The sequence below is a fragment of the Saccostrea cucullata genome, unplaced genomic scaffold, assembly GCF_032062105.1.
Source record: "Saccostrea cucullata isolate Sc308-1 unplaced genomic scaffold, CSIRO_AGI_Scuc_v1 ctg3825, whole genome shotgun sequence".
Classification (NCBI taxonomy): domain Eukaryota; kingdom Metazoa; phylum Mollusca; class Bivalvia; order Ostreida; family Ostreidae; genus Saccostrea; species Saccostrea cuccullata.
In genome coordinates this window covers 13,971-40,111 of record NW_026919419.1, presented here as the reverse complement: position 1 = coordinate 40,111, position 26,141 = coordinate 13,971, and the positions used below count along the sequence as shown (strand labels likewise).

Below are 26,141 nucleotides of genomic sequence, written 5' to 3'. Positions count from 1 at the left end.
CCGCCATCACAGGCCACAGCGCCATCCTACGGAAGTGCCGCCATTATGGACAACAGCGCCATCCTTAGCAGCACACAGTGAAATAACATGGACTTTTAACTTTTATTATATCAAACAAAATAAAGGAAAAAATATTGATGTAAAAATGTAATAAATATTGTAAATATATTTCAAACATCTTATTTCTGACAAAAGATCTGTGACAGAAATACATATGAAATTTTATGTGTTTTCTATTTTTTGTCATCTCTCACGAGAGATGACACATTAAGTTTGATTTCCGGATGTGAAGTCCCAGTATAAGCTGTCATTTATCTATCGGCAATCCTCGGCTGACTCCACTGCGCTCACTACAAAAATTGCGAGGCCACCCGAGGTTTACCGACTCAGTTTGATGATGATGCGATGTTCTAAATATAGATCGAGATTTAAACAATGAGCGATCTACCTTATTTGATTAAGAAAGAAAACAAGCTGCACAGAAATCATAGAGAGTCAGACACACATCGCCTGGTTGGTGGGGGTTCTTCAAAATATACATGTGCAATGTAAGTTCTCATGTATAAACTTCTTGGCTATTACGTTAATGATGGTCAGAACTCGATAGAATTTTCTAACTAGGTCAGCGCCTGTGTAAAGATCCTCTTCGGCCGACGCATGGATCCAAGAATTCACAGATAAAGAGCATCAAATTTAAAACATACATACAAGTAATCGCATTAACGATATATATTTTTTGTGAAAACTTTATTTTTTGGTTCTTTAGTCATTCTATAAACTTGCTGTCATTTTTTTTAAATAACACAAGTCTGATTAAGCGATCGAATGTATAAAGAGTAAATCAAGAAACTTCAGAAATTAAAAGCACGTTATAAGTGTATACATTAATGTCCATAAGAAACTACAGACATTGGAAGATTAAAGATTACAAAGAATCATTATGAGTATTTTTTTTTGCATGTCTAATCTATTCTTTTTAAGGAGTTTTCAAGTTTATAAGTAAAGACGTTGCGACCATTTTCTTTATGCAGTTTCAATTGCATTAATGGCAAAAAAGACATTAAATCACTTCTCCTTTATTATTGAAATGAGGCCAAAATTATAATAATACAGAATTGTTTAAGTTTAGTGTGCAGAAAAAGTTTACTAAAGCACAAAAATATATATACTCGTATATACGCAATGCACGCGAATTTGGAGGATCTCTTATGACACAATACTGTAAATTCCGAAAACAGTTGTAAGTTCGGGGTTTCCAAATGAGGTCTTTTTCCTGATAATTTGTAAATACCGGTACTTAATTTTAGTAGACAGCATTTAAATATTATTACTTACCTAATTTTAAAAGCATGTGTGCTTCATTTCTTTGGATAAGCTAAGTATGTAAAAGTATAGGTTTCATACTTTAAAACTTATGTGCTTTGCAAGTTCAAAATTACGTTGATCATGTTAATGGGTATTCTCTTCAGAGAAGTGGACAGGCTTTCGTCTACATGGGCGAAAGCCTGTCCACTTCTCTAATGAGAATAGTTGATGGTAGTTTTCACTCTCCTATGCTTTATTTTGACAGTACCGTGTGCATGTGCTTATATTTTATGAAGCGTTTATTAACAAAGGTGGATCCAGAAGTCCTGAAAAGGGTAGTGGCTCACCGTCACATCAAAAAATGAATTATTAAATCTTATGGATATTTTGGACATAAAATCGGGGAGTCTGGGCTCCATCTAATTCCGCCATTGCTGTTCAAGGTTCATTTTGAATAGCAAACCTTTTGATGTAAGTTTAGTTTATTTTCCCTTTATACCCCAAGGGGTTCGATGGCCATGTCACTCAAAGGAGTGAGTTAAGGAAAATGTTTGGAAAGGGTCAGAATTCTTTAAGTTAGCGCTTTTGTCAGCTGCCAGAGCAAGAAGCCGTGAAAGACATGTTTGTAAGGTAAAAAGGAATGCTAAGCTTTTACCCAACTAAATCTTTTTTTTTTTTAACAAATTTTACGGATACTGCTAAGTGGGACATTAGCATTTTCTTTTACATTAAAAAAAAATCACTCTCATGATTATCCAAAGGAAATATGAAGTAATTTAAATTAAAAAAATTATAGCATGGCTTGTGGGCCAAAATCAGGCACAAAAGATTCTTCTTCAACTCGACAAATTTATAAAGGGATAATTGACACTCTTGTCATTAAGAGTTTTCTTTCTTATTCGAGTAGCGATGTACCTTAAGTATTATAGATTATGTTTATTTTGTGAACGTGCGAGTTATATGTCAATGAAACGTGTCCAAAACATGGTAGTTTTGATAATTTCTGGATAGAAGAGTTTAAAAAAATTAGTATATTTCAGTGTGAAATGCTTTTAGCAACATATGAATCATGATATTATTAAGGTAATTTAAGAAAATTGGATCTACAAATTTGTGCCCTAGCTCTTTTAACCTTGCAATGTTGTACTTTTTCATTGCAAGCCTCCTTAAATTATCCACACTGTTAGTTGAAGTATGGTCATGTACTCCCAAAATAAAGTTAAAATATTTCCTTCCTATCCACAACATAGGATTTTGGAGTTTGATCATTACTCTTTTTTCCTAACCTAAAATTGTTCAGGTAAACTGCCACTCCCCTTCCGTAGAGGAATAGAAAAATCTGTTATAGCATAGAAAAAACGTTACACTTCACTGTTTATTCTGTGACATTACTGAAGCCAAAGAGATGACATTTCAGGCTTTCTTGAAAGCCAAACTTGTTAAAAATGTAATTTTGTTTCTATTCTCGCCTCATTGGTTGATTTTCTGGTTTGGTGTGGGGACACACTCCCTTGACAACCAACTGAATCATCTTTATCCATGCAATCCCCTCATTTCCAGTCCTCGGGATCCATCGGAAAATTACAGATTTAACAAATGTACCTTTAACATCAAACATTTTTCTGATCTTACCCCATGTAAACAAGCATCATGTCTGCAAGATCTATATATCAGTTATTACCTCCCCTCGCTCTTCATCACTTCCGTTACTACGGTTGTATTATTGCGTGGTAAATCTGAACTCATAAAAAAGCAACAAAATTTTTCATCCACAGTTGTTTTATTTAAAATTGAATGATAAGGAATGACTCTAAATATTGGCTAAATTATCGAGTATAATCTGGTTTGCATGAGTTTAAGGTTTTTTTTTATAATCCGTGAAGCGTAAACTGACCCAAACCACGCAGGTACGATAAGGTTTCCAAGAAAATATTGTAGTTTACTCTCTGCATGCACTTCTCTGAACTACAAATGTATGACGTCATAATTGAAAATGACGTCAAGTCACTGCATACTTGAGCTGTAATAATGGGGAGAGTGTCATAAACTTTACACCTAATTTCAATCTGCATATAAAGTTTCAGAATGCTAGTTTTAAATAAACGTGTTTTTATCATTTTTTTCAAAAGTCTAATACATGTATATCCGAATGATTTAGATAACTTGTTTAAGAGTCAGTGTCTTCAAACAGAGACAACTACGTACGAAAATATACGTTTGGCATTTACCCTCTTTTATACCCGTGGACAGAGGCAGAATTCATAATATGTGTCCTAATATGTGTATAAAAGAGCCTGGCGCAGGTTGTTAATGAGGATTTATTTAATATTTTTTTTGTGGAAATATGTAAAAGGAGTTTCCCCTCTAACCGAATCCTGCTTGGGAAAAATGTATGATGGCTTTGTTTTAAAACAGATGACGATATTCAGCGGAAAATACCCTCAGATTTGTCTGTAAGTTGAAGTTGATATGAAATAAATTGTTCCAAAGAAATAGTATAACTTTTCCCAAGCATATTTCGGTTTCACAAGGATGCAACCAGTTTATTTATGTGACAAAAAGTTAATAACAATTGTGTTAATAACCTGCGCCGAAGCGATTTATGTGAAACACTTCAAAAAAAGAAGAAATGACCGTCACGTGACCAACAAGGTCATGTGACATCGTAACAAATATGTTTATATATAGCCTAGAGGAATATCTGTATGAATTTGGCGTACTGAAGTACATGACTTAAAAATAAAACTCAAAATTATCTTTGCAATGCAGTATTACGTTTTAAATACATTTTAAGCTCCGGGAAGCCTCAACAGTACTGCGCAGATTTTACTCGATAATTTGGCCACGAATAAGAGTCATACCTTAAATATTGAACACTTTTACATTTAAAACACAAGTACATATACAGGTTTTACTTTGCTAAAAAAGACAAGCAACGCAAACGTGTACGTGTTATTCTAACTTGGAGTTTACAAGTACAAGTACACATACAAGTGAGCTTGCTAAACCTATCTAATACACTCAAAACTGAAATTTTTGCAAGCGTGCTGTCTCGCGTTATTAGGTAAAATAAAGTTTCCAAAACTAAAAAAGTTTACACAATATAGTTCATGGAATAGGTATAGATACCGAGCATTAAATTAATTTTAATAATTAAAATTTAATAGCATTGGTTCTTTCCATAACCCATCATTGTAATTGAAATTAAATTATCTGCCTTGCTTACACGTGTTACCGATGGAAAAGATAAAATTTATTTGAAAATTATTCCCTTCATCAAATTCATCCTAAAAGTGACATTGACCTTCATTCATGAAAATAATTGCTTTTTATTTTTCCCAAATTATAGACAACATGAAAATTGGGCATGAATTTATATCGAACTTTAAAAAGCAGATTTGTATACAAGCGGAAAATTCTTCTCCGTAGCACCAAAGCCATGTTAAACAGATGCAGATATATTAAAGCATCTCGATGTGGAATGCTATAATATACTCACCGTCAGTAGAAACGCAACACCCTAATTTAAGGGTGAAAATTATATACTATAAATTATATAGTGTACATTTGTATCTGCAGCTCTTTTTTTTTCTTGATTTTGAGAATTTCCAGCATTAGCAATGAAAACCTGTCATTTTGAGGAAATATAGGCATCACATCCGGTAAAGAAAGAAAGATTTTTTCCCGGCCTTTTAATACAATACTTATGATTAACAGTTTCAAAACTTTGGAAACCCAAAATATTGTTAAAATTTTATTAAAAATGGAAGATTTTGAGTTCTGTTAAGAGGCCTAAAAAGCAACTTCCGGTAATGGTAAGAAATTCATTCCACCGTAAAATAACTGATTTGGCAAAGTAAAAGATGTCATAACTTTTTTGGTACACAGTTATAACCTGTTTTTAATTTTCACCCTAAGATTAGGGTGTTGCGTTTCTATTGACGGTGAGTATAGATCAAAATTGGTTATAAAGGTGGGGAAATAAGATAGAATCATCTATTTTCATTGGAATAAAGAGCAATAATGCCCATGGAGTCAGTCAGACTATGAAATGAGAAATACTAGGATGTAAACTCTATTAGGTTTACAATTATGGGGAATAAACTTTCTTGATTAAGTCACCTCACAGAATAACCCCTTTCTTTCTAAATTCTGAAGCTGTTTGTATTCCATTGAATGGTTCTTGGCTTAGAGATTGATGGTAGGAATATAGAGCAGCCTGGTTGTTCCCTGTCACCTGTTGACAGATCCCCAGAATCTGCCACGATATGTCTCTTAATTCTAAAGGTATAAGCTGTCCCTGATCATAGTGAACTAGGGTCTGTAGATCATCTAGAGCTTTTTGTACTCTCATTGTGTCTACATATCTGTAGCAAAAGATCTCTAACATATGTAAAATTATAAAGTGTGGGACATGTAATATAGGTTTATAGAAATCACCCTGTAGAGCAAACTGTTGTTCTGGTACCAATTCAGTGATGTAGTGTATTTTACAACATAGCCTGATTTCCCATGCTAAAGCCTGTCTCATCTTTCTTGACCAGGTCTGTCCACCTACACTCTCATTATACATCTCTCTATATACATTATAATTATGCATCACATATGGCTGTGCTAACTTGACCTTGATCATTTCTATAATAGATAAAGCTTCCATGTACCTAAGCGTCTTGTAATAATACATGGCTTTGTAAAGCATATCAGTTATACAACCGAACTTGGCTGATACATTCAGCATGTGACAGGACATTTTGTCAGCTCTATACTTGGTTCTGTTTTTAAGTGTGTGAGTTTCCATGTGTAATATAAAAGCAGTTTCACGAAGGACTGAAGCTGTAAGTCTCTGTAGCATTAGGATTTGATATTGTTTAAGAAGAGGTAAACCTATAATATTTTCTATTGCATGTTGACATCTTACACAGCTTTGCATGTCCCAAGTCTTTAATGCATCATGGCATTTTGTTTCATCAAAGAGAATTGCATCAAGCTCAATCTCAGAAAACAAAGTGTATTCATTTGTACAGATGGAGAGTCTTGGGTTATGAAGGACATTTATAATATCAGATCTAATAGAGGGACACTGTAGCAGGAATGTTAAACCCTTCTCATATAACCCATATAGTTTAAAAAATAATTGTTGTTGTTTGTAACCATGAATTTTACCCAGAAACATGTTGTTTTCTGGAATGAAAAAGTTAGGACAGACCCCTTCATACACCCATTTGAGGATGAGTTTAAAACAGACCCAGAAACACCCCAGGAGATTTTGTGGGTACCAATGAGGTATTGTATTTTGTTCAATCCCCCAGAAAACTGCTGTCTTCATGAAATAGGAACAAAGTAATTTATCATCATCACCTAGGCCATTGTTAATTATTTCTGTTAAGAACAATTTAAGTAGGCCGTAAGTTAAAAATTGGCAGTGGTTCATAACATACACAAGTTTTCGTTCTGCCAGAGAGAAGGAAATTCTCCATTCATAATCTTTTTGACATCCTAGCTTATGTCCTATTGCTACAAAGTGACATCCATTTTTCACTATATCATTAACAACACGAGGTGCTGGCCATGAGTGACATCTGCCTATCCATGAGAAGGCAGATGGAGGCCAAAAGTCACCGATAAAACATTCGGCAGAATCAATTTGTAACTGTCCTACTGTTTTACTAGCACATGGTCCATGTGGAGTGGAATTAATTGTTCTAAAACACATGTTTTCTCTGCATCTAGAACTCGATACATAAAGTCTGTTATTCATGCTAACACAAAATCTCTGGAATTCTCTGTCCGGGCCTGGTGACAGTAAATATAACAAAGTAAATCCTGGTGGACTATCAGAACAGTCGCAGAGGATCAGTGTTTGTCTGTGTATGTTATAATGCTTAGACTGAGATAATTTCCAGATCACATGTTTATCATTTGGCCAGTGCATCAAGTCTAGATCTGATCCTTTTAGTCTGAATCCTTCTCTGTGACTTCCACTCAACATTATACTAAGCTGATGACTTGTTCTTGTTTGATTTTCCACCTTATCCCAGATGTCCATCACATCTCGCCTATCGGCTACCAGTTGTGAAGTCCCAATTTTAAGACACAGTCCCACAAACACTGACTCTGATATGTGTTGTAAGGATGTTTCACTGATAAATTAGAAATTAAAAGATAATTTTATATATATTTTGTATAATATTTCACATATATTAACCTGTTTACTAATCATCACGGATAAAATTATTTATATTCTGAAAAAAGCTTATTCATGCATATTGAAAGAATGTCTAACAAGTATTCATAAGCTATAGTTAATGCATCTCGTATCACTTGAGACACGTTTATCAAAAAGAAGGTGACCGTGACCTCCTTTTCGAAATTTTCAGCTATTTTTGCTCAAATTGTTTCCGAGACATACGTTGGACACATTGAAGTCTTTGATCATAAAACCTTGTCATTTAATGCATCCTAAGACATCAGAGTGTGTCAACCAAAAAAGTCACGATGACCATCTTCTGGAATTTTTTGCCTTATTTAGATATTTCAAAACCTAATTGGTTTAGAATGATAAAACTTTGTCAGGTAGTGCATTTTGAGTTTTCGGAGTGTGTCAAGCAAAAAAGAGGTCCATATGACCTGTTTAGAATACTAAGTATAAAGGCAATATCTACATAATTCCAAAATTAAGAGGCTTAATTTGATAAAACTTCGTTTCAATTTATATGTGGTTAATTTTCAGCATTTATCAACACTGTAAAAATCTTTATTTTCTTCTTGTAATTTTGCATGACTCTTGGCGAAATTTTATTCTTCGATAAAATACTAAGCTCAAAATTTGTATTTGCATAGAAGAATAACCAAAATGAAAATAACCACAATTCGTGAAAATGTGTGTTTCTCTTATAAATACCAAACACCTTTCTCGTAAAAAAAAAAACGGTCATGAAATTAAAGTGATTTTTAGTACATGGAAAACATTTAAATGAAAGGATATGGAGATAACGAACAGTATTCAATCTCAAAGACCATAAAACAATACAAAATGAGAGCAGATCAAACACTGATCCCCGAAACATAAGAGTTGGAATCAGGTGCCATGGAGGATTGAGCATCCCCTGCCGAGCGGTCACACCCGCCGTGTGCTCCTTGTCATGATCAGGAAAAAACGGAAAAAGTCCGTCGTCAATTCAGTGTCTAAATAATGGAAAACAATTGGTATGAAAAACGTCAGTCAGCATGTGACTCAATGATAAATTGTTTTTGCTGACAAGGTCATTGTATCGACCATAGAACTTACGAAATAATGACTTTAAACGAGACTGCTGATATTCTTGTTTCATCAACTTGCTTGTCAATAATTTACCCCGTTTTTGAAATTGTTCATACGTAGAGCATGCTCTTGCGTATCGAATCAACTAAAATATATATACTCCGTATGCAGGTGATGATATTTCTGCATAAGTAAGGGAAGTTGACGATAGAAAAGTAAAAGTCATCACGTTTATCATATAGTTTGGTTGTTAGATTACCATTAGTGTCTTTTTCAAGCAAAATATCCAGATATGAAGCAGAAGATAAAATTTATGGCTCACAGCATCGACACAGTTTTAGGACATGGTATCTATAGAACTCAAGGTATTAGTCCAAAATATTTAGTTTGAAAGTACCAGGAAGTGTGAAAATATTTGCGTTGTCTCTTTTCATCCATCTAATTGTACAGTACATGCCAAAAAATGAACCCTAATTAGGGTTAATTCAAGATTGACTGTATATGATACATGTATGTTATCATTCCCTTTTAATGAATATAAATGTCTTTCCAGAAAACACAACAGAGACTGACACATCTTTTGCTTACTTTAATGCTTTACGGACTACAGACGACAACTTACAAGGAAGGGCCTACTCACAATTAATTTTCAGAAAATTTCTTTTTCATTGTCAAATTTCTTATTTATTCAATAATATTTTGTTATCATCTATATATGGTGTTTATGTCTTCCAACTTATTTTATACTCAAAACATTCTCCGAGTATTCTAAATTTTTAAACCGACTAGGCTACTGATAGATATGTTGATGTCAAGAGATTTCAACAAACCTGTTTAAAGTCGGTTTGTGTTAATTCTATAGATGTTAATTTGACCTTTTTGTCAAAATAATTGACCTTTTATTTAGGTGTGTTTTTGCTGACTTGTTTCACACCAATTGCTATGCTTTTTTTCTTCTGAATTTGACTATGGAATGTTCCATCTACATGATCAATACATAGGGTTCACGAGGGTGTGTCCGTTTTTGAGGCGGGTGTGACCGGTCTAAAGGGGATGCTCACTCCTCCATGGCACCTAATCTCACCTCTGATGTTTCGGAGTTCCGTGTTTGGTCTGCTCCTGTTCCTGTTTTGCTCTGCTCCCGTATTGTTTTAAGGACTTTGATACATGTATTCAGGATTCTTTAGCGCCACAGTTAAAAAATCAGCGCCACAGTTCCGTCACAGTAAAAATATTAGCGCCACAGTAAGATTTTCGTCGTCAACACGATAAAGAATATACAAATTTATAAAGTTATTCAAATGAACAAACTTCTAAATTATTGTACCGTTTTTCAGTTTCTTGTAATTTACTGTTAACATGGCTAATTTACTATTAGGTCCAATTGTTTTGTCTGCACAATCAATTATCTTCTCTAGACCTCACAGGACACATAAATGAAAAGAGACAAGCCATTTTATCACACTATCACGATGGTGAAAATTTTAAATGTCAATTAATTTATGCTTTGATCTATTAATACAGTAGTTCTAAAAATGCTTATTAATAAGATAACCTCGTCTCTAGAATTGCATTGACACTGCGGGAAAAATATCGTATGTGTATTGTATGTATAATTTTGTTTTGTTTTAAAATTAGCAATATGTCAACGAAAATATTATTTCTCTAAACTGAATGTAAAAAGTGTTTGAAAACTACGAATTTAAAGATGCTTTTGCCTTCAGACCATTCATTGAAATGTATAGAATTTTAGCGTGTTGTGTGACCTACCAGAATTTCCTCTGTGCTTCAATAAACACGGAAGAGTTAAATGCTTAAAACGTGATACTATTGGTACTGTTAATCTTATCTTCTATAAGCAAATATTTATTTCATCATAAGTCCCTATGTGTTTGGGTGTTTTTGTTGTTTTTGTATTATGTGTCTTTTTTTCACAATAAACATATGTAAATGTATTTTGGAAACATACTAATTTATGTTTTGCAGAATATTTATTCTATATCAATTTATTTATTTTTCAGTTATTATTGAAATGAGTATTTGCCGTGTACATGTTATAAACGTCATTTTTGTTTAGAACTACTGAATCAAGGGGTCTGTGTTTTTGAAACTCATTTCGTGGCTCCTTCGCAAATTCAATCGCAAATTGACCTCGAATATTAGCATTTTGCGTTAATTTTGCCCCACAGTTAAATCTGAAATGATGGAGAACCCTGGTATTAAATATTGTTTGTTATCTCCATGTCCTTCCTTACGTACCTTATCCCACCTCTTGAATTTTCTTAGATCCATGTTTTATGCCTTCTTCACATATTTGTATCGTTTATTGATTTTTTTTTAGATCGATCACTCTTTGATATTTTCTCTTTTTTAACTGGTGAAAATTGATAAACTGTGTTCAATTCTGTTTTACCTTGACCTTTCCAATGACTTTTTCGCATTACTATTGATTGTGTATAAAATGCAACATTATTTCATCAAATGTCATTAACCTTATACAAATTTTCATGCTTCATTTCTTATAAGCAATTCATATCCTTTTGACATATTTCTAGTTTAGAGTTTGATTTGAATACTTTATACAGGGACATGTTTGCCCCCGTTTTATTTTCGATCTTTTCGCGTTAACCTCGGTTGGGAGAATTTCAAACGGGGTGGACTTAAAGAAAACAGTATATTTTTTATACAAATTTGTGACTGGACGAATCTAAGACAGGTCAAAATTATTTGCAAGATTAAATTGGTGAAAATTAAGCGAATGAAGAAATTAACCCTGTATACAGTATTTACATTTATATTCCTGATTAACGATGACCTTTATATTTTGGTGAAATAATTTTCTGTGGTGGTATTGTTGCATTGATTTTTGTATACTGTGCCACCACTTTAAATTACCCACGGAGAACCTTGCTGAAGTAATCGTGAAAATGTGGTGGGGTCATTTTCAAAATCCACTTCTCTAAAGTTAATGCACCAGAAAAAAAGAAACTTGAGTCCAGGGCCCATATTGCCAGATTTGAATTACTATACCATTACTTAGTTACATCTCTATATGAGGAAAAAAATTCAAATTGTTGTAATTTTACTTTATTTAAAATGAAGGCACCACATAGCCGTTTCACGAATGCTTTTATTTAGGCTTTGTACATACAATAGGACAAGCAAGCTCAGACTTAATTCAGATGACAAAGGCATGGCAAAAAAAATTACAAGAATGAATAAAATATCTGAACTTTCCCAGCATAAATTTGCAAGGTTAGCAAACAAGTATGGTCTATAATTGGAACACATCAGATCCAATAAACAGTATACCCGGTATATCATTACATATTCTTTTAAGATTATAATTTACAAAATTACACATATTATATGCCTAATTAGCAAAATCTAATTAAATTAACAAGAGTTTGATGAAAAAATAATTTCAATTAGAGGTTCAAGCACCACAACATCTTTACCACAACCTCTTTTGGATATTTAGGATATTTCAAACGTTCTGGAGTTTACGCTCCACCATGCCATTACTCTGTAGGTAATGCGGCGCTACATTGTTTGCTTTAATCAATATTCCGCAGCAAAAATCCGGAATTCGTCAATGACGAGATTCGGGGCATTGTCACTTATCTATTCCTTTGGTATCTGGGGGCAAGCAAATATTGGTTTTAGTTCGTTTATGATGCTGGAACTATTTGTGCTCTGCAGGTCACATATTTCAAAGAATTTTGAAAAATAATTTACCAGAGTGAGAAACTATTTTTTTTTAGCTCAAACAGGTCGAGTCCAATTTTCTGCCATGGTCTAAGTGGTATCGGGTAATGTTTCAGCGGTTGTTTGGTTTGTCTATCTTGTATTTGTTGCACACTCTGCACGTGCAACCTTCTAGTCTATGTCTGAATTAATTCCTATCCAGAACACAACTTCTCTGGCTCGACGACTGCATTTCTCGGCACCTATATCTCCATAATTCAGTTGATTTAGGATGTCACTTCTTATTCAAAAGAGTTTGACAAGTCTTCGACCTTTTTTGACAATTCCATTGTAAACAATAATCTCTTAAATTCAAGTATTTCTATAAGAAATAGTTGCATTCTGTAATATCGATCATCTGGTCAGCCTTCAATAATTACTTTCTTTAAAGTGTTCATCATGTTCATTTCATTATCTTTCGTCAATACTGCTGCCAAATCCTTTACCTTTTTGTCCAATATTGGCAAGTAGCAATCAAGTAGCGAACAGCAATCATTTCGAATTTATCCTTATCACTATGATCTGATTCTAATTCTCCACTTGCTTGGCTTAAGGTATCCACAATGTACAGATATTTTCCAGGTTTGTATTTGACATTTATTTACATTTATTTACAGATCGTATGGCTGTTCCTTAATCATCATAGGCTGAATGCACGGTGGCGCCGATGATAACTTTTTCTTGAACAACTTCTCAAGGGCCGGGTTTGTGGTCACTCTCTACTTTACTGCCATACAGCCCAACGCACTTTTTAAACCCACATTGTTTTTCGCACAAATTAAAGTAACATTTTTCTTGCAATGAAACTTAAAGTTGTCGAGATTCAGTACGAAACATAAGACTTATATTATTTAGTATTTTATGTTAAAGGTGCATATTCCCTAAAATCATTATCTTAAGTTTTAAAAGTCAAATGTTCTAAAAGGGAATTTGTTTATAAATTGTATGATGTTAAATGTTAATGATTCTATTATAGGTATTTACAAAATAATTAAACGATCTTTCTGTGATACTATTTGGTTGAAATATGCAAATTGACTTCTTACAGATGAGTGTTTTTCTAGGTACTTTTTACACACTTGTACATTTGCACATTTTCCATACTTGTCTTGGTTTTGTCGAAATGCAGCGCCGGAAAGTGACAAAACTGCATAAAGAAATCATGTGAGAGGAAAGGATAATAAATTATTGTTTAGCTTTTAACATAGTAAATTGTAAACATTGAAGAGAATTTTTTTTTTACATTTATGGTCTACAACTCTGAAATTTTGCATTGGAAGGTATCTCTCACGATGCTAGATTTTAGGAAGTGAACCTGAAAAAATGCTTTTTTAAAACATGGATAGCAGTTGAACAGATGCGAAATACTTCTATCACCATGCGCTTTAATGTCATATTAATGTATAGAGAATACCGAATTAAGTTACAGGAGCTGCACTGTTTCTTTATTAAGGCAATCCAGAAGTAGGCTTTAAAATGAATGGATACAAAGACGGTTGCATTTGACCAAAAGCCATTACCATTAGGAAACTCACATAATAAATATATCATGCAAGAGCACACAAAAATACGACCAATTATTATGTGTGGATTTTGTTTAAAGTATTGGAATATGATCAAAATTAAATTGTAAATCATTTTATAAATATATTTAGTTGTCAAGTTACATAATATTGCATTATAACAATGTGACCTTAATTTGTGCGAAAAAGCATGTGAGTTTACAAATGCGTTGAGCTATATATGCATTGATGAAATTTCTTGTAAGCAAACACAATCGCTAGCAGTTCTTTTTCTATCTGTTCACAATTACGACTCGATATGTTTAATGATCTAGAAGCGTAGGTAATTGGTTGTCCATTTTGTAAGATGTTGGTTCCTGTTCTTGTTGATGATGCGTCTACAAAAAGTGTTATTTCTTCGTAGTTAATTACTGGAGTACTGAAGAGTATATTCTACAAAATGGATAAAATTATTTACCCAATCAAATGATATGTTACAACAAAAAATAAATTATTGTGAAATCACATCCCTCAATTTTTTTCAAAGATTTCAGACATACTCTTTTGGAGTATCTCTATCGTTTGTAATGATACCTCCTAAACGGCGTATTAAAGGTCGGTAGCTTCGAACTTTCCTATCAAGTACAATACCCCAAAATCCAGACGATGCATCCAAAGTACTGAATGAAGGATACGAAAATGACGAATAGCATTCAATATCAAAGTCCATGAAACAATATAAAATAGGAGCAGAGCAAACTCAGATCTCCAAAACATCAGAGATGGGATAAGAAGCCATGGAGGAGTGAGCATCCCATGCCTACCGGTCACACCCGCCATGTACTCCTTGTCATGATCGGGAAATGACGGAAAAATCCATCGTCAATTCATTCAGTGTATAAATAATTTCTAGCAATTGGTATGAAAAACGTCAGCCAGCATTTGACTCAATGACAAATTGTATTTGCTGACAAGGTCTTGGTATCGACCACAGAAATTACGAAATGATGTTTTTAAGCGAGACTGCTTATATTCTTGTTTCATCAACTTGCTTGTCAATGATTTACCTCGTGTTAGAAAGTGTTCATACGTAGAGCATACTCTAGCGTATCGAATCAACTGAGATATGTAAACTCCATATGCAGGTGATGATGATATATTGCTGCATAGGTAAGGGGAGTTGACGATAGAAAAGTAAAAGTCATCACGTTTATCATAGAATTGGTTGTTAGATTACGATTAGTGTCTTTTTCAAGTAAAATATCCAAGTATGAAACAGATGTGTTAGACTCTGTGGTATCTTTTATCTCAAGCTTACGAAGATATATCTTATCGACATACGAATGGAAATTACCATTGTTAAATGACAGTATGTCGCCGATATAGCTAAATGTCGAGTTGAAGGCCACAGCAAATGTTTTCTTCTTTTCACGCATAAGATTTTTCATAAATTCTGCTTTATATGATTACAAAATAAGTCTGCTAATAACGAAGCGCAATTGGTACCCATGGGAATTTTTTAGCCCCTGCAACCTGTTGTGTGATATCGACAACGGCTTTCATTGGGTAATGTTCTCTTTTAATTGCATTGTTGAGATCAGGAGATCCAGAGAGATTCTTAACCTTTTCGGTTTTTTATACCATGACCAGTGAGTTAACCAATTCTGGTGGTTCATTTACCTTTTCTGTAACATTTAAGGACTCCATTCTGTCCAGTTCCTCTGTTAATCTTTTGCGCATTTTGTAGGATACTTTTCTCAATGCATGAACAACTTGCGGGACAATTTTATGAGAACTCAGCTGAGATCTCTCGGATAAATCTCGGATAATTTCTTCTGCAGTCCTAGATTCGTTTACTGTCTCAGTTTCAGGATGTTTATTTCCCAACTCAATGCAATCCTAGTATGGGGTCTACTTTTCCTGATACAACGTGAAACTGCAGCGCATAATATTTATTTTTGTGCTGTACTGAGCACAGAATTTCTCCAGACATTTTTAATTTGTGACCGGTGTATGACACAAGGTTTGCTTTCGATTGCTGTAATTTCCGTATTCCCAATTTATAGCACATGTTCTTTGGAATAATGTTAAACTGAACATCTGTGTCAATTTTGAGAATTACATTTGAGATTTCTACTTTTAGAGTCGTCTGGTTCACTTTTTTCACGTGTCGTGTGTATCTTCCACATTCTCTATCCCAAATTCACTGTCGCAATAAAATTCTGGGTCACCACAATCAATTTCCTTATTTCTTGTCTTCTTAGATCAGCACTTTTTTGCGTTATGATTCGGGTTTTAACATTTGTGACATTTTTCTCCGTAAGGTGGCCTTTTTTTCAATAACTGTGATTTTCCACATTTTTGTTTTACAATTCTGGATTTGTTTTATTTCTGTTTTTATTGTCCGAATTTCTAGATTTATTTGAAGGCACTATATAGCCGTTCTTTGAATGCTTTTATTTTCATTATTTACATACAGTAAGACAAGCAAGATCAAACTTAATTCAGATGGCTAAGGCATGGCATTTAAAAATTACAAGAATGAATGAAATACTCAGTATCAGAACTTTCCCAGTATAAAACTACAAGGTCAGCAAGTACGTGTGTTGTATAATGGAAACACTTTAACAGTATATATCATTACCATTACATCTAACATGGAATTTATCTATTAACCAATCAAAGAGGGACTTGATTTGTCAGTTTAATACACGAAATTTCGTAAGTGCTTTCTACGAATGCAGTTGCGTCAGATTGAACTTACGAATTTAATAATATCAATCTCCCTTCATAGTAATAATTTCATTATGGTTAATCATTTTTTTATTTATAACATTAAATGAATTACTGTTTCTTTTGTCTTATGTAAAAGAACAAACACTTCCTCTTCCTTTTTAGCTTTATTCTACAATGAAAACCTTTCTTCTCGAGAATAGCAAGCCGTTTAAGTAATGCGGATATTGAAATATATCCTCATGTCTTATTGATTTATAAGTTGGTTAAATCATAATTCCTTTGGTCTAAGATGGGATTAATAGAGAGTCAAATTTTTTCAGTAGGAAAAAAAAATTAAATCGTCATTTATCAATAGTAGACCCAAAGTGGATACGATGAGTGTTGTGACCCATGGGCCTCTTATTTATTTTTATTAAAAAGCTTTATAGGCATCATTTGCTCTCAGGTTATCATTAATTTTTCAAGACCTAAAAAACCGATTCAGAAAGTGTTATTCAGAAAAATTTTTAAACATATATTTGTCTCCTTAAAACTTACATTTGTGATGTTCTGATGGAGTCCATGTCGAAAGGTAAGATCTGAAAAATTTCAGGTACTCAGTACTATACTTAATATAGACAAACCCATCTACTTCGTTTTAATTCATAATTACATTTCTATGATAGTCATTTTAGTTATCTATCACAGTAAGACATTTATAAAAGACAATTTTTATGAGATGAATTTCAATGAAAATCTTAAAGAAATGCATGTAATATTTTGTTTATGGACTGAAAATAAAAAGTTGAAAAATAATTATTTTAAAATCTTGAAAGCTTTGATAAAGGTATAAAAGATCAAATACCTGATGATTTTAAAACAAATTAAACATCAAAGTAGAATACCAGTATCCTGGGTTATCCTTTAGATTAAGACTTTTTATTTGATAAGTACAGAGACTGTACTCACTGATAAATTTTGAAAGGGGTGCTCCAATGTTTTTTTCCTTCAGAAGATGAAGTTACCTGTATAAATGTAAATGGTAAAATTATCATGATAAAATATGTCAAAACGACGAACAGTGATCATTCTCAAAAATTTATTAAAACAATACAATTAATGAGCAGAGCCTACAAAGGAGGTGGGAATAGGTCAAAGAACACAAAGACAACTATTGCCCCTGCTAATTAACAATGGTAATTTCCATTCATACATCGATACGATATATCCTGGTGAGCTTAAGATAAAAGATACCACAGAGTCTGACACATCTGTTTCATACTTGGATATTTTACTTGAAACAGACGTTAATGGTAATCTAACAACCAAGCCATTTGATATAAAAGTGATGGCTTTAAAATTAATTTTCTATCGTCAACTTCCCTTACTTATGCAGCAATATACCTTCATCACCTGCACGATTATACGGTGCGTATATATCTCAGTGAATTCGATTCGCAAAAGCATGCTCTATATATGTACAATTTCTAAAACGAGGTAAATTTTTGACAAGCAAGTTGATGAAACAAGAACATCAGCAGTGTCGTTTAAAGTCATCATTCGTACGTTCTATACAATAACCTTAGCAGCAAATACAATTTATTAAATGATCAGGAATTTTGGTGCTCTCTGATTGGTCTAGACGCCTTTTTCTGAGATGTATCTCAGAATGAGTTCACCTCATATGACGTTCTGGGAGGTTCATTCGTATTTTCCCTCATGACCAACCATAGATTTGCTTACAGTTTTTTCGACCAATCAGATTGCGTAAACACGTCAGACGCCAGTACCAAGGAGATTAAACGCTGTTGAAAGTAAATGGTTGAGTATTTATTGTTTAATATTTTTTTTCAATTTGTAACTACTAGCTGATAATTAGATAGGTCGGGTGTTTTAATTTGATGGAGACAAGATTTAAAGTGTCAGAAGTACGTGTTGTAAAATTCCTGATCACATAATAAAACGGCTATTGACTTTTGAATTCGGTCTACTCGTGACTATGCAGACCTGGTCAGGTATTGGTTAACCTCGGCCTCCGACCTCGGTCAACCAATACCTGACCAGGTCTGTATAGTCACGAGTAGACCTCAGTAAAAGTCAATAATTGTATATTATCATTGAGTCAAACGTTGACTGACGTTTTTCATCTTAATTGTAAGTCCATTATTTATCCACTGAATTGACAACGGATTTTTCCGTTATTTCCGGATCATGACAAGGAGCACACGGCGGGTGTGACCGATCAGCAGGGGATGCTCACTTCTCCATGGCACCTGATCCCAGCTCTAATATTTTGGAGGTCCGTGTTTGCTCTGCTCCTATTTTGTATTGTTTTATTGACTTTGATATTGAATACTGTTCGTTATCTCCATATCCTTCTTCCTGTTTAACAGAGAAATTAATACTTACCGTAAATTAAAGCAAAATAGACTCATGCGAATTAAACTAATGCAAATTTAATTGTGTTGGAGTCGAATGACAAAACACTCCAGGACTTTCCTTCGGGGAAATACTCTGGTAAGTCACCCTCGAAGCGGTGCGACATATGTGTATTTATGATTTCATAAACAAGATATTTAAATTTAAAAAAATAGGCAGCTTTTATTTCTATCAGTAGCACACAATCCAAATGAACAACCATAGAAGATGGAAGATGCTAAAATATGAATTCCCATTGAAGATAGTTTTTTGTTGATTAACGATCTTCAAAAGAATTTTTAAAGCATGTGGAAAGGTCACCATTTGCCGGTGTACTACAAATTCTGACATATGCTCGGCACTTATGGTCATTGAGCAGTGAGGGATCTTTTTCGTGCTTGCACCTACTGCGACACGGGACCTCAGTTTATACGGTCTCTTACGAAGAACCATTCTCGACGTCCCACAGTGGGATTCGATCATGCGACGTAAGGATTAAATCTTTACCCCGCGACTCTAGAGCAGAAGCTCTTACCACTGCGCCACACAAACAACTCATTGAAATTAGTAAATATAAGTGAAAAAATTTAGGAACTTTTATAGTTGGGTAAATTTTTCAAACTCTTCTAAAGTTTAACAAGATGCATAGGTATCGTAGACATGCTTTAATTTAAATATTTTTTTTTCAAATCATTTATTCAATAATGTACAACATAACAGTGAGACAAAACTTCCGCAGAAGCCCTCTGGTAATACTTCACCAGGGATGCCAGGAGCTCCCTGGATCGGTATAGTATTATATAATGTATTTCCAATATTTGAACAGAATATTTAGGGCCAGGTCACCCTAAAATACTGGTCTCTTTATGTTTTACATCTTAAAAACAGAATCAATATGCTGAATTTTGTGATAATAAAATTAGATTATAAAAACACATCAGAATGAATAAATTTTACTAATACATGAATATTTTTTCCTCACATAGATAGTTTGAATCATATTTTAAACATAAAGTTTCCAGTTACATGAAAAATAGCATAGCAAACAAAAACTAGTATGTCTTATAGTGGATTTAAAATGTGAATACATGTATATATAGTTTATCGGCAGCATATACTACCAATACTATAACTAGTATTAGAATCACAAGGAATTTTGAAATACATGATTAATTTTCTCTTTGAAATTTGTCAATTCATGTGATTGTAATAGTGAAAAATTCGATTTCATTTCATTTTTGAATGCATTTTTAATACTGAAGTCAGTTATTTTTAAATTCTCATATTTAATTTTATTTCTTGTTTTCCATGTGATCCATTTATAAACACATATTAAAATGTTAACAACGTTTCTTTGGGTTTGCGGTTCCTTCAAGTAGCCTAATGTTATTGTTTGTTCGTCAATTTTTAAAGTTCCATTTAGTTGCAGCACATTTTCAATTATATCTTCTAGTAATTTGAGTGTTGTTTTCACTTTTGTGCAATGGAAAAAGAGGTGTTGTTGATTTTATTTATGATTTTTACATAGGTTGCATAAACCATTGGATAGTCCTATTTTACATAATTTATCTTCAGTATACAATATATTTTGCACGCATTTCCATTGGAATTCTTGAATTTTATTTTTAACTTTCATTTTTAAAATACTGTCCCAAACTAAGTTCCACTGTATGTTATTTTGATAAATATTTTCCCATTTTTCTTGACATTTTGGAATTATTGCCTTGTTTAATATTTTTTCTATGTTCTTTAACTTGATATATTCAAAGGTTACCACTTTATTAGTATCTCTTTTTATGAGTAAATTATTATTCAATTTATAAGGGAGTTTTGTTTCGCTATTTGATACTGAGCTGTTTCTTTTCAGTATTGGATAAAACAGTTTAGGAATGGCTGATTTTATTTTACTATATTCAAATATCCAACATCTTTTGTCTACTAATTTATTAAAAATGGTGTCGTTAAATTTAAAACAATTTTCCGCATCATTCCAAATGTCTTTAATTCTTAATAAACCGCTTTTAATAAATGAGTCCACATATAGGCTTTTCCCTTGGAATTGTATAAGTTTATTGCCAATTTGCCAAATTTTGACTGAAATTCGCTGTATGCGATGAGTGCTTTTTTATAAAAACTAGATATGTTATTTAAGGAAATTGGAGATAAATCTGAACAAGTGCATAAAAAATATTCTTGACTTGAATGCATATCTTTACTCTGTAACCAGTTAAAGTTAAATATTCACCATCAAGAAAACGTATTCTGAACAATAGACAAAATATCTACTTTTTTATACTTTTGTTCAAAGAAGGAAACTCAGGAAATGAAAACAAGGGAATTTTTACCATGACTAATTTTGCCCTTTTTAAAATAACTGGTAGCTATTGATATAAATGACCTTTGTACGATAAAGATCCTCAATTTGTCATTCAGTGGAGATGTTCTATAAATAAGATATTTTCTGTTTGTAGAAAGACAGCTCGTAACTTTAATCCCCCGATGTGTAAGGTCGGGCGGATCACGATAGCGGAAATAGAGGAATTAGTGGAAGTCAGAGAAATTTCAACAGAGGACGTCCACATACCACATGTGTACGTACAGAGAGTCATCAACAGACCCAGCTACGAATAGAGGATAGAGGTAAAAATCAACAGTAAAAAGAGGATAGAAGTAAAATAAATCATAGAAAGATGATAGAGGTATAAATAAACAGTAAAAAGAGGATACAGATAAAATAAATCATAAAAAGAGGATAGGGATATTAATAAACAGCAAAAAGAGGATAGAGTTACAAATTATCAGTAAAAGAAGACAGAGGTATAAATAAACAGTAAAAAGTGAAAGAAGTAAACATAAACAGTAAAAATGATTTTCATTCCTTGTAGTTGATAAATATATTACAAACGAATTATATAAAAAGATAACAACTAATCAAATCTTCATTCTAAACACTTTACTATAAGAGAGTTTAACCATGAATTCGAATCAAAACAAAGGCAGATACAGATCATACACGTACAAATTTAAAATATTGGCCAAACTTACTTGAAGGGATTAACTCACAACAGTGTATAATCTTGACAGTAGAGAATCTGATGAATAATCTTCTGTCTTTCAACTGAATTCTCTTCCTTACAGAGACTGAAAACGCGGACGGAAGGAAAAGAGGAACCAGAGACAAATGACAAGGCCGCGGAAATGAGAAACAGAATCATAAAGCGGGCAGCTCTGGAATTCCATGATGGCATATATGGTAGACAATTGTTGTTTAAGTTTCTTGTCAAATACTTTCAACCAATGTAAATGCTGTTTATATCTCTGGTCAAATAATTTCAGCCAATCTAAAAGTTTTCGATATTCCTGGTTATATAAATTCAGTCAATGTGAATGTTGCTTATTTTTAATCATTTTAGTGTGTTGTATTATAATCCTTTATATTTCAGTGTGTGTTGTATTATAATCCTTTACATTTCAGTGTGTTTGATTATAATCCTTTATATTTCAGTGTGTTTGATTATAATCCTTTATATTTCATCGTGTGTTGTATTATAATCCTTTACATTTCAGTGTGTTTGATTATAATCCTTTATATTTCAGTGTGTGTTGTATTATAATCCTTTATATTTCAGTGTGTGTTGTATTATAATCCTTTACATTTCAGTGTGTTTGATTATAATCCTTTATATTTCAGTGTGTGTTGTACTATAATCCTTTATATTTCAGTGTGTGTTGTATTATATTCCTTTACATTTCAGTGTGTTTGATTATAATACTTTATATATGAGTGTGTGTTTGATTATATTCCTTTATTTTTCAGTGTGTGTGATTATAATCCTTAATATTTCAGTTTGTGTTTAATTATAATCCTTTATATTTCTGTTTGTGTTTGATTATAATCCTTTATATTTCAGTGTGTGTTTGATTATAATCCTTTATATTTCAGTGTGTGTGAGTATAATTCTTTATATTTCACTATGTTTGATCATAATCCTTTATATTTCACTATGTTTGATTATAATCCTTTCTATTTCAGTGTGTGTTTGATTGTATCCTTTATATTTCAGTGTGTGTTTTATGATAATCCTTTATATTCACTATGTTTGATTATAATCCTTTATATTTCACTATGTTTGATTATAATCCTCTATATTTCAGTGTGTATTTGATTATAATTCTTTATATTTAAGTGTGTGTTTGATTATAATCCTTTTTATTTCAGTGTGTGTGATTGTAATCCTTCATATTTCAGTGTTTGTTTGATTATAATCCTTTATATTTCAGTATGTGTTTTATCATAATCCTTTATATTTCAGTGTGTGTGATTATAATCCTTTATATTTCAGTGTGTATTTGATTATAATCCTTTATATTTCACTGTGTATTTGATTATAATCCTTTATATTTCAGTGTGTGTGTGATTATAATCCTTTATATTTCAGTGTGTGTGTGATTATAATCCTTTATATTTCAGTGTGTGTGTGATTATAATCCTTTATATTTCAGTGTGTGTGATTATAATCCTTTATATTTCAGTGTGTATTTGATTATAATCCTTTATATTTCAGTGTGTGTGATTATAATCTTTTATATTTCAGTGTGTGTGATTATAATCCTTTATATTTCAGTGTGTGTTGTATTATAATCCTTCATATTTCAGTGTGTGTGATTATAATGTTTTATATTTCAGTGTGTGCTAGATTATAATCCTTTATATTTCAGTGTGTGCTAGATTATAATCCTTTATATTTCAGTGTGTGCTAGATTATAATCTTTTATATTTCAGTGTGTGCTAGATTATAATCCTTTATATTTCAGAGTGTGTGTGATTATAATCCTTTATATTTCAGTGTGTGTGTGATTATAATCCTTTATATTTCAGAGTGTGTGTGATTATAATCCTTTATATTTCAGTGTGTGTGTGATTATAATCCTTTATATTTCAGTGTGTGTTGGATTATATTCCTTTATATTTCAGTGTGTGTTGTATTATATCCCTTTATATTTCAGTGTGTGTTGTATTATAATCCTTTATATTTCAGTGTGTCTGTTTGATTATAATCCTTTATATATCAGTCTGTGTTGTATCATAATCCTTTACATTTCAGTTTGTTTTAGATTATAATCCTTTATATTTCAGTGTGTGTGATTATAATTCTTTATATTCAGTTTGTGTTTGATTATAATCCTTTATATTTCAGTGTGTGTGATTATAATCCTTTATATTTCAGAGTGTGTGTGATTATAATCCTTTATATTTCAGTGTGTGTGTGATTATTATCCTTTATATTTGAGTGTGTGTGTGATTATAATCCTTTATATTTCAGTGTGTGTTGGATTATATTCCTTTATATTTCAGTGTGTATTTGACGTGGACTCAGAGAAGGGACTTTAATTTTAAAGGAGATTGCAGAAAACGAAGATGTCGCCAGCATTGTTGGTGCCACCAACTGTGAATTTGTGGTAGGTGTAAATTAGCTAATCCTTATAATAACTGAGTTTACAGTTGTGTGAATTTCTTTTTAAAAAGTTAAATTAATGAAATATTAAACAACGAACTATGCCATGTGTGTAGGATATTAAATTAGAAAAAAAATATTGAATGAATCAAATTTACATAATTTTTAGTAACAGATATTGCCTTTAAATAGTGTTGTATGATTTATTTATTAATAAATGAATTTTGTGTATACTGTTTGTGCAATTTGCCATATTTTGAAAGAATCTTGTGATATTTATTTTAGACTTCTTTGCTGGACTGCACCTGGCCTTGGGGCCATAAAAGTTATATGAGCTCACTTTTGATATCTGTCTCACTTTTTCACAATATATTCCTTTGATAAAGGTTAGATTGAGATCAAAAGTGAGCTTGTCTAAGTTATGGCCCCCAGACCAGAGACTAAAATAGATTATTTTGGTATCGAGATCCATGTCATGTGTTGAGCAGTACCAAATAATTCTTTTTATTTCTTATATCAGGTTGCTCCAGATGTTAAAGTAATGGGACAGATTCAGACATAGATAAGGAGGAGACAACTCAATGCTGGTCTTGTCAATGTGTGTGTCTGTCTTCTATGTGATATGTAGACTTATAAACAAAGTGTCATGATGAGAACTATAGCCCAAGCACCGGTGTAGAGGTCAGAGGTCAAAACACTCAATTTAATCGGTGATCTGAGCCTCATGTTATAATTGTGAGACAAATATGTTTATGTTTCGTTATGTATTGTAGGGATAGATTAACATGCTCTCATCTACTTTTGGCAAAAATGATATTTCACAGAAGAAGACAATATTTTGTTTTGTATACATGATTTTACTCATAGTCTCATAAAGTTCTGCATAATAATTAAAATTTTCTGAGTTTTCTGTGCTATTCACAAACAAATATTTGCCTAAACAGCTTTAAAAAAACATTGTTTCATTAGTCATGATTTCTCTGTTTAATTAATGATGTACAATGTGTATGACCTTCAAACATGATTATAAATTATATAGCTATAAAAATTATTTCTGAATTAGATTGTAATTGATTTTTTTTTCCATGATACATTTTCTTTTTTTTTTTGATAGAGTCTTGACAATTTACCTTTTTCCTCCAAATAATAACTTGTCCTTGGTCTTTATACTAGTATTAAACATTTTGATACATATGTACAATTGAATATTTATATCTGAGGGCATTTTTAAATGATATAAGCTTTTTTAATTGATGATGAATGTATGTATTCTGAGATATTTGTTTAATTTTAGAATAAAAGTGATATTTCTGGGGTTTTTTTTGTATTACACATAGGTTTATAAATTGAACAGCCAAGGAAACATCAGTATGCTGCGAGGAAGAATCATCTGTTTCTCCATCTTAATTACTGTCGTCATTAAGTGTCCATTATACATTTTCATGCATTAAAAATATCGGATTTTCAGATAATGAAATGCTACATGAAAATTTTTATGAAATAAATTTTATTTCTAAAAACTTCATTACAAAGAAAAACCCTGAGGGCAAAAGACCTGTGTAAAGAATGTTTACATTGAGATATCAAGATAGCAATGTCAGTATTTTATCAATTTACATCAGTGTACATGAAAGCAATAACTGTGTAGTTGTTTATAATGTCCTTGTAGTAGCCACTAAATACTGAACAGTTCAATTGTCAATACTACACAGTTGTACAATGACACAGTATTAAACA

The 26,141-nt window shown here is 32.4% G+C and overlaps 1 protein-coding gene and 1 pseudogene across 1 annotated transcript in view; both read left to right on the top strand.

Annotated features, from left to right (window-relative positions):
• Positions 1 to 25,185, top strand: part of LOC134231236 (succinyl-CoA:3-ketoacid coenzyme A transferase 1, mitochondrial-like) — a 44,235-nt gene extending 19,050 nt beyond the window's left edge. Inside the window, exon 5 of the transcript XR_009984521.1 lies at positions 25,086 to 25,185. The gene's annotated coding sequence lies outside the window, so the exon portion shown is untranslated. The remainder of the gene's footprint in view (positions 1 to 25,085) is intronic.
• Positions 1 to 26,141, top strand: part of LOC134231162 (succinyl-CoA:3-ketoacid coenzyme A transferase 1, mitochondrial-like) — a 65,076-nt pseudogene that overhangs the window by 24,968 nt on the left and 13,967 nt on the right.